We start from the raw sequence: 14,483 nt of genomic DNA, 5'->3' as shown, positions 1-14,483 counted from the left end.
TTAAAACAACTTTTTTAAAAAAATTACTGAAACTGACTCACTATCATACTTATGATCATGGAGATTCATGTTCTACAATAACTATATTTTGTTACCTGAAGCAAAGTGAAAATATATTTCATTGAAGCAAAGTGAAAATATATTTCAGTTACATAGACTGTAGTCAAATCAGTACACGAAGGTCCCTGACAAATGCAATGGGCTGGACATGGTAGCTTTGCAAATGTATCTAACCAGCTGTGCAACAACATTTTGTAAATGTGTCTATGGCACTGCCACAGTGTTGTGGCAGCTCTATAGTTGAGCGCTGTTTTCACCTGCAGCCGTTTGCAGTTTGCTGCTGAAACTCCCAACAGTTAAGGCATCTTCTTACACCGACTCAACTATAAGGATACTGCCTAAGTGACCACCTTGTAAACAAAATTATTTTATTGTATCTTCCCAATCTCAGACCACACAAACTATATTATTAATGGTTCTGACTTCTTAGAAAGCCAAAATCAGATGATTTAAATACTACAACTTGCATGTTTACCGAAATTTTGCGTTACTATATAGCATATTCTAAAAATCTGCTAATAAATTTCTAAGAAGTCAAACTTGTAATGGCACCATTAGCATGACCTGATTCTGGAGACGTAGAATAAAAGATTTTCCCTGTGTTGTGTGGCCACTATCAGCTAACGAATTTTTTAAATGCTTATAATATCCAACCAATTAAAGACAAATGGCGTCTTCCACTGGTTGCAACTATTCAAAATCTTATCATACATATTATTAATTATGAGTAACAGATTTTATTATCACCACAGTCAGTAATAAAATCATTTTTGTAAACACTTCATAGAAAGTTAGTTACTGAAAAGGGAGGGAAACAATGATACATGTTAAACCTTAGTGCACAATATGACATTTCCAAAACTTCTCACTTGATGACTGTATGCAAAACGAAATGTAAATAAAAAGTACAGTATTCCAAAGAACATTTCCAGTCCAAAAAATTGTTTAAAATAAAATAAATAATAAATAAAAAAATGGTTGAAAAGAATATAATAAATTTTGTTAATGCCTGCTCGAAAATTTATGAGTATCTTCACTTGTATCCCCTCCAAACAATTTCATGCGACATGGTATGGCATTTATTCTTATTGGGCCAGCTCAGATCAAATGGATCCAATTATCTCAAATCTGAAGTTATCTTGCATAGATGGTACCTATATTATAAAACTAAATTTTAAGTTCCAAATGCAACTAACTTAGGGTTTCGATGGAGGGCGATCTCAACAATATTTTCGGCAAACTTTAAGACAGCTTAAAACTGAAACTAGAAGCAATGTAAACGAGATATCTGGAGTAAGTGGACAACGTTTTGAGCTCTTCACACTGTTAGAGTTTCAAGTTTGTGTCATATTCCATTTTTATACTGCATGAGTTCAATATTTGGGTAAATCAGTTGTGAAGATTTTGTTAACCATGTTGTGGTTGCATAATTATTAAATAAACAACGTACATTGAGCACTATTTAATAGTTCTGTAGAGAAAGCTGCTTGCTATCAATTCTGCCAAAACGTATGCATGAGTATGCTAGAAATTAAAATGTATAAACCACATAAAATGTGTACATAATTTGATGTTGTATTGCTAACTGGTACCAACAATACTGTATGGTTAAATGATGATGGCTTCTACTGGAGGCAAAATAGTCCCCCATTCGGATCTCCAGGCGGGGACTACTCAGGTGGACGTCGTTATCAGTGGAAAGAAAGCTGGTGTTTTAAGGATTGGAGTGTGGAATGTCAGGTCCCTTAATCGGGCAGGTCGATTAGAAAATTTGTAATGGAAAATGGATAGGTTAAAGTTAGATATAATGGGAATTAGTGACGTTTGATTGCAGGAGGAACAAGACTTCTCGTCAGATGACTACAGGATTATAAATACAAAATCGAACAGGAGTGATGCAGGAGTAGGTTTAATAATGAATAAAAAAATAGGAGTGCGGGTAAGTTACTACAAACAGCATAGTGAATGCATTATTGTGGCCAAGATAGACAGTAGTACCACAGTAGTACAAGTTTATACGCCAACTAGCTCCACAGATGACGAAGATATTAATTAAATGTGTGATGAGATGAAATTATTCAAATAGTGAAGGGAGACGAAAATGTAATAGTCATGGGTAACTGGAATACGATAGTAGGAAAAGGAAGAGATGGAAACATAGTAGATGAATATGGAATAGGGGTAAGGAACGAAAGAGGAAGCTGCCTGGTAGAATTTTGCACAGAGCGTAAATCATACCATACTTGGTTCAAGAATCATGAAAGACGATTGTATGCATGGCAGAGGCCTGAAGATACTGGAAGGTTTCAGATAAATTATATAGTGGTAAGACAGAGATTTAGGAAGCAGGTTTTAAATTGTAAGACATTTCCAGGGGCAGATGTGGAGTCTCACCACCATCTAATGGCTATAAACTGTAGATTAAAACTGAAGAGACTACAAAAAGGTAGTAATTTAAGAAGATGGGACTTGGATAAACTGTCAAAACCAGAGGTTATAGAGAGTTTCAGGGAGAGCATTGGGGAACGATTGAAAAGACTGAGGGAAATAAATACAGTAGATGAAGAATGGGTAGCTTTCAGAGATGAAATAGTAATAGCAGCACAGGATCATGTAGGTAAAAAGACGAGGGTTAGTAGACATCCTTGGATAACAGACGAAATATTTAATTTAATTGATGAAAGGAGAAAACATAAAAATGCAGTAAACGAAGCTGGCAAAAAGGAATACAAACGTCTCAAAAATTAGATAAACAGAACTGCAAAATGACTAAGCAGGGATGGCTAGAGGACAAATCTACGGATGTAGAGGCATATATCAGTAGGGGTAAGATAGGTACTGCCTACAGGAAAAGTAAAAAGACCTTAGGAGAAAAGAGAACCACTTGCATGAATATCAAGAGCTCAGATGGAAACCCAGTTTTAAGCGAAGAAGGGAAAGCAAAAGGGTGTAAGCAGTACATAGAGAGTCTATACAAGACTTAGAGAAAGCTTTTGAGAATGTTGACTGGAATACTCTCTTTCGAATTCTAAATTTGGCAGGGGTAAAATACAGGGAGGGAAAGGCAACTTACATTTCGTACAGAAACCAGATGGCAGTTATATGAGTCGAGGGACATGAGAGGGAAGCAGTGTTTGAAAAGGGAGTCAGGCAGGATTGTAGCCTATCCCCGAGGTTATTCAACCTGTATATTGAGCAAGCAGAAAAGGAAACAAAATAAAAATTGGGAGTAGGAATTAAAATCCATGGAGAAGAAATAAAAACTTTGAGGTTCGCCGATGACATTGTAATTATGTCAGAGACAGCAAAGCACCTGGCAGAGCAGCTGAACGGAATGGATGATGTCTTGAAAGGACGATATAAGATAAACATCAACAAAAGCAAAACGACGATTATGGAACGTAGTCAAATTAAACTGGGTGATGCTGAGGGATTTAGATTATGAAATGAGACACTTAAGGTAGTAAATGTGTTTTGCTATTTGGCGAGCAAATGATGTTCGAAGTAGAGATGATATAAAATGTAGACTGGCAACGGCAAGGAAAGGGTTTCTGAAGAAGAGAAATTTGTTAACTTCGAGTATAGATTTAAATGTCAGGAAGTCGTTTCTGAAAGTATTTTTGTGGAGTGTAATCATGTATAGAAGTGAAACATGGACGATAAATAGTTTAGACGACGAAATAATAGAAGCCTTCGAAATTTGGTGCTATAGAAGCATGCTGAGAATTAGATGGGTGGATCACGTAACTAATGAGGAGATACTGAATGGAAAAAGGAATTTGTGGCACAACTTCACTAGAAGAAGGGATCGGTTGTTAGGACACGTGTTGAGGCATCAAGGGATCACCAGTTTAGTACTGGAGGGCAGCGTGAAGGGTAAAAATCGTAGAGGGAGACAAAGGGATGAATAAACTAAGCAGATTCAGAAGGATATAGGTTGCAGTAGGTACTGGGAGCTGAAGAAGCTTGCACAGTATAGACTAGCATGGAGAGATGCATCAAACCAGTCTCTGGTCTGAAGACAACAACAACATACACAGGGTGGTTCATCTGAAGTTTCGGAGGAGATTATCTCGAAAACTATACACTGGGTCTAAATAGTGGGTAAGACAAGTTCGTAAACTCAAAGGGGGACATCAAATGGTACTACATGTGACCTCTAGCGCCCGCCCCCTTGGGTGGGGCAGGGGGTAACTTTTAAATCTTAAATGAAAACACCTATTTTTTATTGCAGATTAGGATTCTCCATAAAAAAAATAATCAAATTGTGTCTGAAACATTTTTTTAAACGATTGACAGGTGGCGCTGAAGTTGAGAAAAATTATAATTGGGGAAGAACTCATATTTATTTAGAACTATCCGAGACGGACACATCAAAATGGTATAAAATGTGCACCAATTCTTTCGTTACGCCAAAGTAAGCTATTTTTGTACAAAATTTACTGTATCCTACTTTAGCGTTACCAAGGAACAACCATATGGACGCAGTAGAATGATGTTCCTATGGGGTGTTTCATTAGTGTGATTTCCCTTGCCTTTAACATGTTGGGGTTCTTCATTAGAATGAGTTCCCTAGCCTATCATAGTTTTGGGGTGCTTAATTAATGAAATCAGCCATGAAGAAATTGTTCAAAATTGTCCCCATTTCCTTAAATGCATAAAATCAATTGACCCCCCTATACATATATATAGCAGTGAATCTTCTCATTATTTACCTTACCAGTCCACCCAGATTTCAAAATTCTTCTGTTGCACACTTCACAAATGCTACACTTCTCTTCCGTTCCAGTTTTTTCACAGTCCATGATTAATTACTATGCTGTTCTCCAAACCTACATTCTCAGAACTTTTTCCTCAAATTAAGGTTCATGTGTGATACTAGAGGGCTTCTATTGGCCAGGAATACCGTTTTTGCCAGTGCTAGCCTACTATTCTCTCCTTGCTCCGTCCATCATGTCTTTTTTGTTGCCTCAGTAGTAGAATTCATTAAATTCATCTGCTTTGAGATCATTTATGATGTTAACTTTCTTACTTTCCTCATTTCTATTACTATTCGTTACTTTCGTCTATCATTAATTCTCTCTCAATCCATATTCTGTACTCATTAGGCTCTTCATTCCATTCAAAAAATTCTGTAATTCTTCTTCATTATCACTGAGGATAGCAATGTAATCAGCACAGTTTATCATTGATATCCTTTAATCTAAAATTTTAATCAGGCTAATGAACCTTTCTTTTATTTCCGCCACTATTTCTTAGATGTATAGCTTGAATAGTCGGAGCGAAAAACTACATCCCTGTCTTACATTGCTTTGAATCTGAGCACTTAGTTCCTGTTCTTCCAGTCTTACTGTTTCCTCCTGGTTCTTTCACATGTTGTGCTGTATATTATCTTTCCCTAAAACGTACCCCTATTTTTCTTAGAATTTCGACCATCTTGCTCTATTTTATGAGCACCGTCGAATACTTTCTCCAGGTCGGCAAATTCTATGAATTTGTCTTGATTTTTCTTCAGTCTTCCTTTTTACTAATAGTCACAACGGCTGAACTGCCTCTCTAGTGCGATTACCTTTCCTAAAGCCAAACTGATGGTAATCTAACAGATCCTCAATTTTCTTTTCCATTTTTCTGTATGTTTTTCATGTCATCAACTTGGATGAAGGAGCTCTTAATTTAACGGTACGATAATGCTTCCATTTGTTGGCTTTAGCAGCCTTAGGAATTGAGTGTATGATGTTTCTCCGAAAGTCTGATGATGTATCGTCAGTCTCACACATTCTACACTAACGCGAATAGTCATTTTATTACCAATTCCCCCAATTGTTTTACAAATTTCGATGGAATTTCATCTATCTTTTATGCCTTATTTGATCTTAAATTGTACAAAGCTCTTTCAAATTCTTATTTTAATACCGGATCCCCTCTTTCTCCTCTGTCAACTCTTGTTTCTTCTTCTGTAACGATGTAACGACATACCCCGTAGAGGCCTTCAATGTTCTCTTTTCACCTATCCACTATCTCCTCTGCATTTAACAGTGGAATTCCCATTGCACTCTTAATGTTACTGCCATTGCTTTTCATTTCACCGAAGGTTGTTCTGAGTTTTTAATATGTTTATTCAGTCCTTCCAAGCACCATTTCTGTTTTGATTTATTCACATTTTTCGTGCAGCTAATTTTCATTGGCTTTCCTGCACTTCTTATTTCCCGGTACTTCATTCCTTTGTGACTTACATTTCTGTATTCCTGAATTTCCATGCAATTTTTTTTTTTTTTTTTACTTCCTTCTTTCGTCGATCAGCTGAAGTATTTGTTCTGTTACCCATGCATTCTTTGCAGTTACCTTACTTGTACCTGTGACTTTCTGTCCAACTTCTGTGATTTCCATTTTTCGAGATGTCCATTCATCTACAAATGAACTACCTGTTGAGCTATTCGTTACTGTAGTATCAATAGAATCTGTAGACTCAGAGAACTTCAAGCGTAACCGTTCATTCCTTGGTCCTTCCATATACCACTTCTTTGCTCACTGATTCTTCCTGAATCGTCTCTGAAACTTCAGCCTACTCTTCATCATTACTAAATTTAGATCTGAGTTTATATCTGCCCTTGGGTATTCCTTACAATCCAATATCTGATTTTGGAATCCCTGCCTGACCATGATGTAATCTAAATGAAATCTTCCCGTACCTCCCAGCCTTTGCCAAGTTACCTCCTCCTCTTGTGATTCTTGAATAGAGAATTCGCTATTACTGATATTTGTTTAGAACTCAATTAGTTTTAGTCCTCTCTCGTTCCTACTACCAAGCCCATGTTCTCCCGCACTCTTTCTTCTACTCCCTCTCCTGCAACTACATTCCAGGCCCTCATGACTATAAGATTTTCATATCCCTTTAGTTACTGAAGTACCTGTTCACTATCCTCCTACATTTTCTGTATTACTCATCCTCTGCTTGCAACATCTGCATGTATACCTGAACTGTAATTATAGGTGTACGTTTGCTGTCGATTCTGATGAGAACAACCCTATCACTGATATGTTCACAGTAGCTCCCTCTCTGGCCTCCTGCCCATTCATATCGAAACCTACTCCTCATTTTCTGCTGCTATTGATGTTACCACATATTCGTCTGACCAGAAATCCTCATCTCCTTTACGTTTCACTTCACTGACCCCACTATATGTAGATTGAGCATCTGCATTTCCCTTTTCATATTTTCTAGGTTATCTATTAGGTTCAAACTCGTTACATTTCACGTGCCGGACCATGGAACGTTACCCTTTCGATGGCTATTCAATCTTTTTATCAACGTCACCTTCCCCTTGGCAGTATGCTCCTGGAGAACCGAATGAGGGCTAGTCCTGAATCTTTTGCCAATGGAGAGATCATCACGACACTTTTTCAGTTTCACGCCACATGTCCTGTAGATACGTATTATGTGTCTTTAATGCAGTGGTTTCCATTGTCTTCTGCATCATCATGCCGTTGATCATTGCTTATTCTTCCGCCTTTTAGGGGCAGTTTTCCCAACCCAAAGGCAATAGAGTGCCCTGAATCTCTGTCTGCTCTTCCGTTCTCTTTGACAAGACCGTTGGCAGAATGAGGGTAACTTCTTAAGTCCTCCGCTGTTACTGCTGATAACTTTTATTCAGAATTTAGCCAGTGACGGGTTTCATACCTGAGTCTCAAAAATATTTTCATTACTAGTTAAAGACGCTACCCCTTTCTCTTCCTTCATTATTATCGTATTTGCTGGAATTTGGTATGGACAGACGTCACATGACACTGATTCGAGCTGATTGCTAAATACCTCACTTATTTTTCTTATTACAGAGGCCAACCGCCCCACAGACATAAAAGTTGAGCTACCGTGCCACACCCCTAGACCACGGGTACCAGTTTATAAAATCAACTATACTCCTGGAAAAAAGAACACATTGACACCAGTATGTCAGACCCACCATACTTGCTCCGAACACTGCGAGAGGGCTGTACAAGCAATGATCACACGCACGACACAGCGGACACACCAGGAACCGCGGTGTTGGCCGTCGAATGGCGCTAGCTGCGCAACATTTGTGCACCGCCGCCGTCAGTGTCAGCCAGTTTACCGTGGCATACGGAGCTCCATCGCAGTCTTTAACACTGGTATCATGCCGCGACATCGTGGACGTGAACCGTAAGTGCAGTTGACGGACTTTGAGCGAGGGCGTATAGTGGGCATGCGGGAGGCCGGGTGGACATACCGCCGAATTGCTCAACACGTGGGGCGTGATGTCTCCACAGTACATCGATGTTGTCGCCAGTGGTCAGCGGAAGGTGCACGTGCCCGTCGACCTGGGACCGGACTGCAGCGATGCACGGATGCACGCCAAGACTGTAGGATCCTACGCAGTGCCGTAGGGGACCGCACCGCCACTTCTCAGCAAATTAGGGACACTGTTGCTCCTGGGGTATCGGCGAGGACCATTCACAACCGTCTCCATGAAGCTGGGCTACGGTCCCGCACACCGTTAGGCCGTCTTCCGCTCAAGCCCCAACATCGTGCAGCCCGCCTCCAGTGGTGTCGCGACAGGCGTGAATGGAGGGACGAATGGAGACGTATCGTCTTCAGCGATGAGAGTCGCTTCTGCCTTGGTGCCAATGATGGTCGTATGCGTGTTTGGCGCCGTGCAGGTGAGCGCCACAATCAGGACTGCATACGACCGAGGCACACAGGGCCAACACCCGGCATCATGGTGTGGGGAGCGATCTCCTACACTGGCCGTAGACCTCTGGTGATCGTCGAGGGGACACTGAATAGTGCACTGTACATCCAAACCGTCATCGAACCCATCGTTCTACCATTCCTAGACCGGCTAGGGAACTTGCTGTTCCAACAGGACAATGCACGTCCGCATGTATCCCGTGCCACCCAACGTGCTCTAGAAGGTGTAAGTCAACTACCCTGGCCAGCAAGATCTCCGGATCTGTCCCCCATTGAGCATGTTTGGGACTGGATGAAGCGTCGTCTCACGCGGTCTGCATGTCCAGCACGAACGCTGGTCCAACTGAGGCGCCAGGTGGAAATGGCATGGCAAGCCGTTCTACAGGACTACATCCAGCATCTCTACGATCGTCTCCATGGGAGAATAGCGGCCTGCATTGCTGCGAAAGGTGGATATACACTGTACTAGTGCCGACATTGTGCATGCTCTGTTGGCTGTGTCTATGTGCCTGTGGTTCTGTCAGTGTGATCATGTGATGTATCTGACCCCAGGAATGTGTCAATAAAGTTTCCCCTTCCTGGGACAATGAATTCACGGTGTTCTTATTTCAATTTCCAGGAGTGTATAAAATACTAATATCAGATACTTGGAAATTGTTTTCATATTTGATGCTATCAAACGCGACATTGCTTCCCAATTGCTAAATACGTATGGGAACTAGATATACAACCCAAACACCTTCTCTGAATCTCTGTCCATCTCCTCCCCCTTGCCCCCCCCCCACAATTTCTCCATCTTCTGCTTCACCCCTCTCTGTGTGCCACTTACCCCCCCCCCCCTATCTCTCCTCTCCCCTCCATTTCTCTGTCCTTCTCCTCCATGTACATTTCCTTGACCCTTCTTGTCCATCTCCTCTTCTCTTCTCTCTCTGATGAGCCCTGTTTGTTATTGATTGAGAACTGAAGTTGGGATCATTGATATACAGGATATGAGAGAGATCTCGCCAGCTGATGACTCTCAGAGAATCGTAACTTCAATGACAGTATATCGCTTAGTTTTAATCTAAGAATGGGTAGAATTACAAAGTTTTGTTGATTCGTATTCCGTTGTAGTCTTCTAATCAAAAACCCATAAGCCACAAATACAACTTTCCCGTTTGCTGTAAAACTGATTGTGATGAAGAAAACAAAACAGAACATTACTTTGTATACACTGTATGTTTAAATTAAATGCAAGGAGAAAGAATGTATATGGGAGAAAAAATTTGTCTAATGGTTTACATGCATTGCAACTGGAACTCGCCACTGTGTTCCTCGAACCACTCCATCGTGCTCCTGTCCTTGTGACGTGGCCCTTTATCTTGTTGAAAAATGCCACTGCCATAGGAAAACATGATCGTCATGAAGGGCTATACGTGGTCTTCAGCCAGTGTACAATACTCATTGACAGTCATACTGGACCATCGGATGCTCATGTGAATGTTTCCCAGAGCCTAATGGAGCTGCCGCCAGCTTCTGTCCTTCCTGCAGTACAGGAGTCAAGGAGCTGTTCCCCTCAACGGATTCGCGCCCTCCTACCAGTATTATGAAGAAAATATTGAGGTTTAACAGGGCTTGCAACGCTCTGCCACTGCGCCGACGACGTCCAATGCCAGTGGTCACGTGCTCAATTAAGTCGTAGTTGCCGAAGTCGTGGTGTTAACATTGGCACACGCTTGGGTCGTCGGCTGCGGAGGCTCATTGTTAGGAGTGTTCGGTGTACCGTGTGCACACACACACGTACTCTTCCCACCATTAAAGTCGGTGTTATTTCCACTACAGTTCGCCACCTGTCCTTTTTTACCAGTCTGCCCAGCCTCTACGACGTCCGACATCTGTAATGAGGGGTGCCCGGCCAATCCCGCGACGTCTGGACGTGGTTTCACCTTGGTTTCGCGAAGTGTTGAAGACAGCACAACAATCCTCGAATGCCCGACAAATCGTGCAGTTTCCGAAACGCTCATGCCCAGCCTCTGGCCTTCACAATCTGCTCTCGTTCAAACTCAAATGGATCCCGCGCCTTCCCCATTCTACATACGGACAGCACGCCCACTGATACAAAAGGTACCGTGCATGTCTGACTAGCAATCATTCCTCGCCAAGTGACGCTGCTTTTCCGTAGAAGCGTTTATATCGACGGTAGGTCGGTGGTCATAATGTTCTGGCTGATCAGTGTATGTACACAGTTCGTCCATTTCGAGAGTCGAGGCCCTCGATAATTTTTGCCTGTTATCGACATTGATACTTGCAAGATATCAGTCCAAGGGATTCCAAGATTTTGGAGAATGTTTTAATGTCAGTAACAAAATGTGACAAAGTCATACAGGACGCAGACGCCCTATATTATAGTAATCAATAGTTCTCAACTCAGGCTGACTGGATGGTAATGGTGAAAGTCAAATTTCAGTTAAGGAATGACTTTATAGCTCATGTGAATCGCTTTGGACTTTATTTATCGTCAGATTTACAGGAGCGATTGCTACACGTAGATATAGCGTTTCAAGCTGTCTGTGAATTTATCTTTCACACACGACTTGGTACGCCGTATCTATGTGCATTAATCGCGCCTGGGTATGTGACGATGGATAATTTTCCAAACGCGCCATATGAGCAATAAAGCCATTCCTCGCCCGATGTTTGACTTTTAGCATTGCGACCCAGTCAACGTGGATGGAGAAGTACTATTGATCAGATTTCAAGCTTGACGCTGAATAATAAACGACGATAGACTCTTTTTTCGTGTGGTATATTTACAAATTAACAATTTTCGAATTGTTTTTCCTTTGCTTGTAATGTGACACCTTGCTTCTTGCCGAATTTCATCATTCTACGTCAACGGCAAGTACCCTACAAGTTTTGACGAGTAAGTTTGTGAATAACAAAATATGTGACGTAAATGGTCGTATCGTTTGATTGTATTGACTTACAAGTTGCAATGTTTTACTTCGCCAAGGGACCAATAGACCTTAGTACATGACACAAATTTCAACGTGATACTTTTAATCGTTCCTGAGAGAAAGGAGTTTTAGCAAACAGACGGACAGACAGACAGCGCGATAACAAATGACAAAAATTTTTTCGTGCGATATAACTACAGATTTACAGTTTCAGGATTTTTCCTTTGATTTTACTGTGAAACCTTGCTTCTTGCCAAATTTTATGATTCTAGGCCAACGGGAAGTACCTTGTAGGTTTTTGATGAGTGAGTTTGCGAGTATAAAAATGCGTGACATAAATAGTCTGGTTTTTGATTGCATTGACTAAGAAGCATCAATATTTTACACCGCCAAGGGACAATAGACCTCAGTAAGTAACGTCAATTTGAACGTAATACGTCTAAGGGTTTCTAGGAAAAAAGGTAGGACAGACAGACAGGCACACAGACGGACAAAAAAAGTGATCCTACATGCGTTCCGTTTCTACCGACTGAGGTACGCTATCCTAAAAATATGTAGTCCATGTCCGTCTGAACGATTATTAGATTAGGGTTTGAAAAAAACTGAAGTAAATTGGTCAAGAACCTTTCAAGATTTTTTTTGACAGTGTTCCACATTTATCTATTACATATAAATTTAAATATCATATACCGTTAAAAAATAAGTATCTGACGTCCGTCCGACAATTTATTAGAGCATGGTGTAAAAATTTGAAGTAAATCGGTCAGATACTCCAAAATGAGATTTTCACTCGGCAGCGGAGTTTGTGCTGATATGAAACTTCCTCGCAGATTAAAACCGTGTGCTGCACCGAGACTCGAACTCGGGTCCAGAATGTTTCAAATGGTTCTGAGCACTATGGGACTGTGGTCATCAGTCCCCTAGAACTCAGGACTACTTAAACCTAACTAACCTAAGGACATCACACACATCCATGCCCGAGGCAGGATTCGAACCTGCGACCGTAGCAGTCGCGCGGTTCCGGACTGCGCGCCTAGTCGGGTCCCGAGTTCGAGTCTCGATCTGGCACACAGTTTTAATCTTCCAGGAAGTTTCATACGGTCAACTACTTTTCGAGGTTTTTGGTAACAATGTTAAACAACTTGTCTTTAATGTATTAGTATAGAGTATAGGTGCCAGAGATTTCAGCGTTTTCAGATTTTGTAATTTTGTTTGTTTGCTAGTATTTTTACTTTTCATTTGCATCTGTTCATAACCAAAATATTACACTATCCAGTCACATTAATGTGACAGTTGCCTATGTTCGACATCAGTGTGCCACACTGTAATCGCTTACAGAGGACTGGCGGCAGCACTAACAGTGGAGAGTATGTTAAGCGTGTCGGGGGAATGCGTAAATCAGTGAGGTCGTTGTCATACTGTGGCCATAATCCAAAAGGGCATGATAACTGGCTTTTGGACCAAGCTTGGAAGAAAGTCTGAAGTGGCTAAGTTTTGAAACTGTTTGTGTGCCGCCGTGGTTAAAGTATACCGTGCACAGCAAAATAGCGCTATCGAAAACCAGCGCCAAGTAAATGTGATGCAATACGGGCCACGGATGGCAGGGGTGAATGATGACTGCGATGCGTTCTGGCGAATAGACGTGACAGCCCGTATGAGCCCTGGGACTGCCAGCAATGTCTCCTCAACAACAGCAACCATCGGTGAATCGTGGCAGGTGGCATTTTCAGACGAATCACGTTTCTGCTCCGTCAAGCAGACGGCCGTTGTCGTGTACGGCGTGAAACATCTGAAAGCAAACACCCTGGAACATTCGTCGCAAGGGTCCAGGCCGGAGGAGGAAGGGTTATGGTATGGGGAATGTTTTCATTGCATTTCCTGGGTGATCTCGTCAGTTTCAAAGCCACAATGGTTCAACGCATGTGTGCATCTATCCTTGAGGACAACACCCAGGCTTCTGACAAGTGGTGACATTAGTGTGACTGGACAGTGTATTAAGGCAATGGGCATCCAGGATGGAAATAGTTAAAAAAAGAACGGTATATCACTCACTAACAGATGATTATACAAATATACTTCTTCAAGTACTGGACATACGTACGTAGTGGATTACATGTCTCCAGACATACTCTGGCTGGATGCACGAAGTTGAGAGGAAGGTTACACCCACCAAAAGTTAATATCTGTCAGTGTGTTATTTGATTAAAAAATGACAAATATTTTGGTTATAATTCTCGAAGGTTCAAATGGTTCAAATGGCTCTGAGCACTATGGGACTTAACTTCTGCCGACTGGAGTGGCTGTGCGGTTCTAGGCGCTACAGTCTGGAACCGCGTGACCGCTATGGTCACAGGTTTGAATCCTGCCTCCGGCATGGATGTGTGTGATGTCCTTAGGTTAGTTAGGTTTAAGTAGTTCTAAGTTCTGGGGGACTGATGACCACAGCAGTTGAGTCCTATAGTACTCAGAGCCATTTGAATTTAACTTATGAGGTCATCAGTCCCCCTAGAACTGAGAACTACTTAAACCTAACTAACCTAAGGACATCACACACAACCATGTCCGAGGCAGGATTCAAACCTGCGCCCGTAGCGGTCGCGCGGTTCCAGACTGTAGCGCCTAGAACCGCTCGGCCACACCGACCGGCCAATTCTCGAAGGAGAGCAAGCTTCCACTCACCCGTAGATAATTGTACAGACGTACTTCTTCAAGTACCACACACATTTGTTTCCAGACCCACCCCCCACCCAATTGTGTTTCAATTGTCGACGGCAGCATGG

At 41.6% G+C, this 14,483-nt stretch overlaps 1 protein-coding gene across 1 annotated transcript in view; it reads right to left on the bottom strand.

Moving 5' to 3' along the window:
- Window positions 1–14,483, bottom strand: part of LOC126336730 (glutathione S-transferase-like) — a 66,254-nt gene that overhangs the window by 36,568 nt on the left and 15,203 nt on the right. The window lies entirely within an intron of this gene.

Source organism: Schistocerca gregaria, chromosome 2, assembly GCF_023897955.1.
Source record: "Schistocerca gregaria isolate iqSchGreg1 chromosome 2, iqSchGreg1.2, whole genome shotgun sequence".
NCBI lineage: Eukaryota > Metazoa > Arthropoda > Insecta > Orthoptera > Acrididae > Schistocerca > Schistocerca gregaria.
Note: the sequence above shows the minus strand (reverse complement) of the source record. Positions and strands in the feature narration are given on the sequence as shown.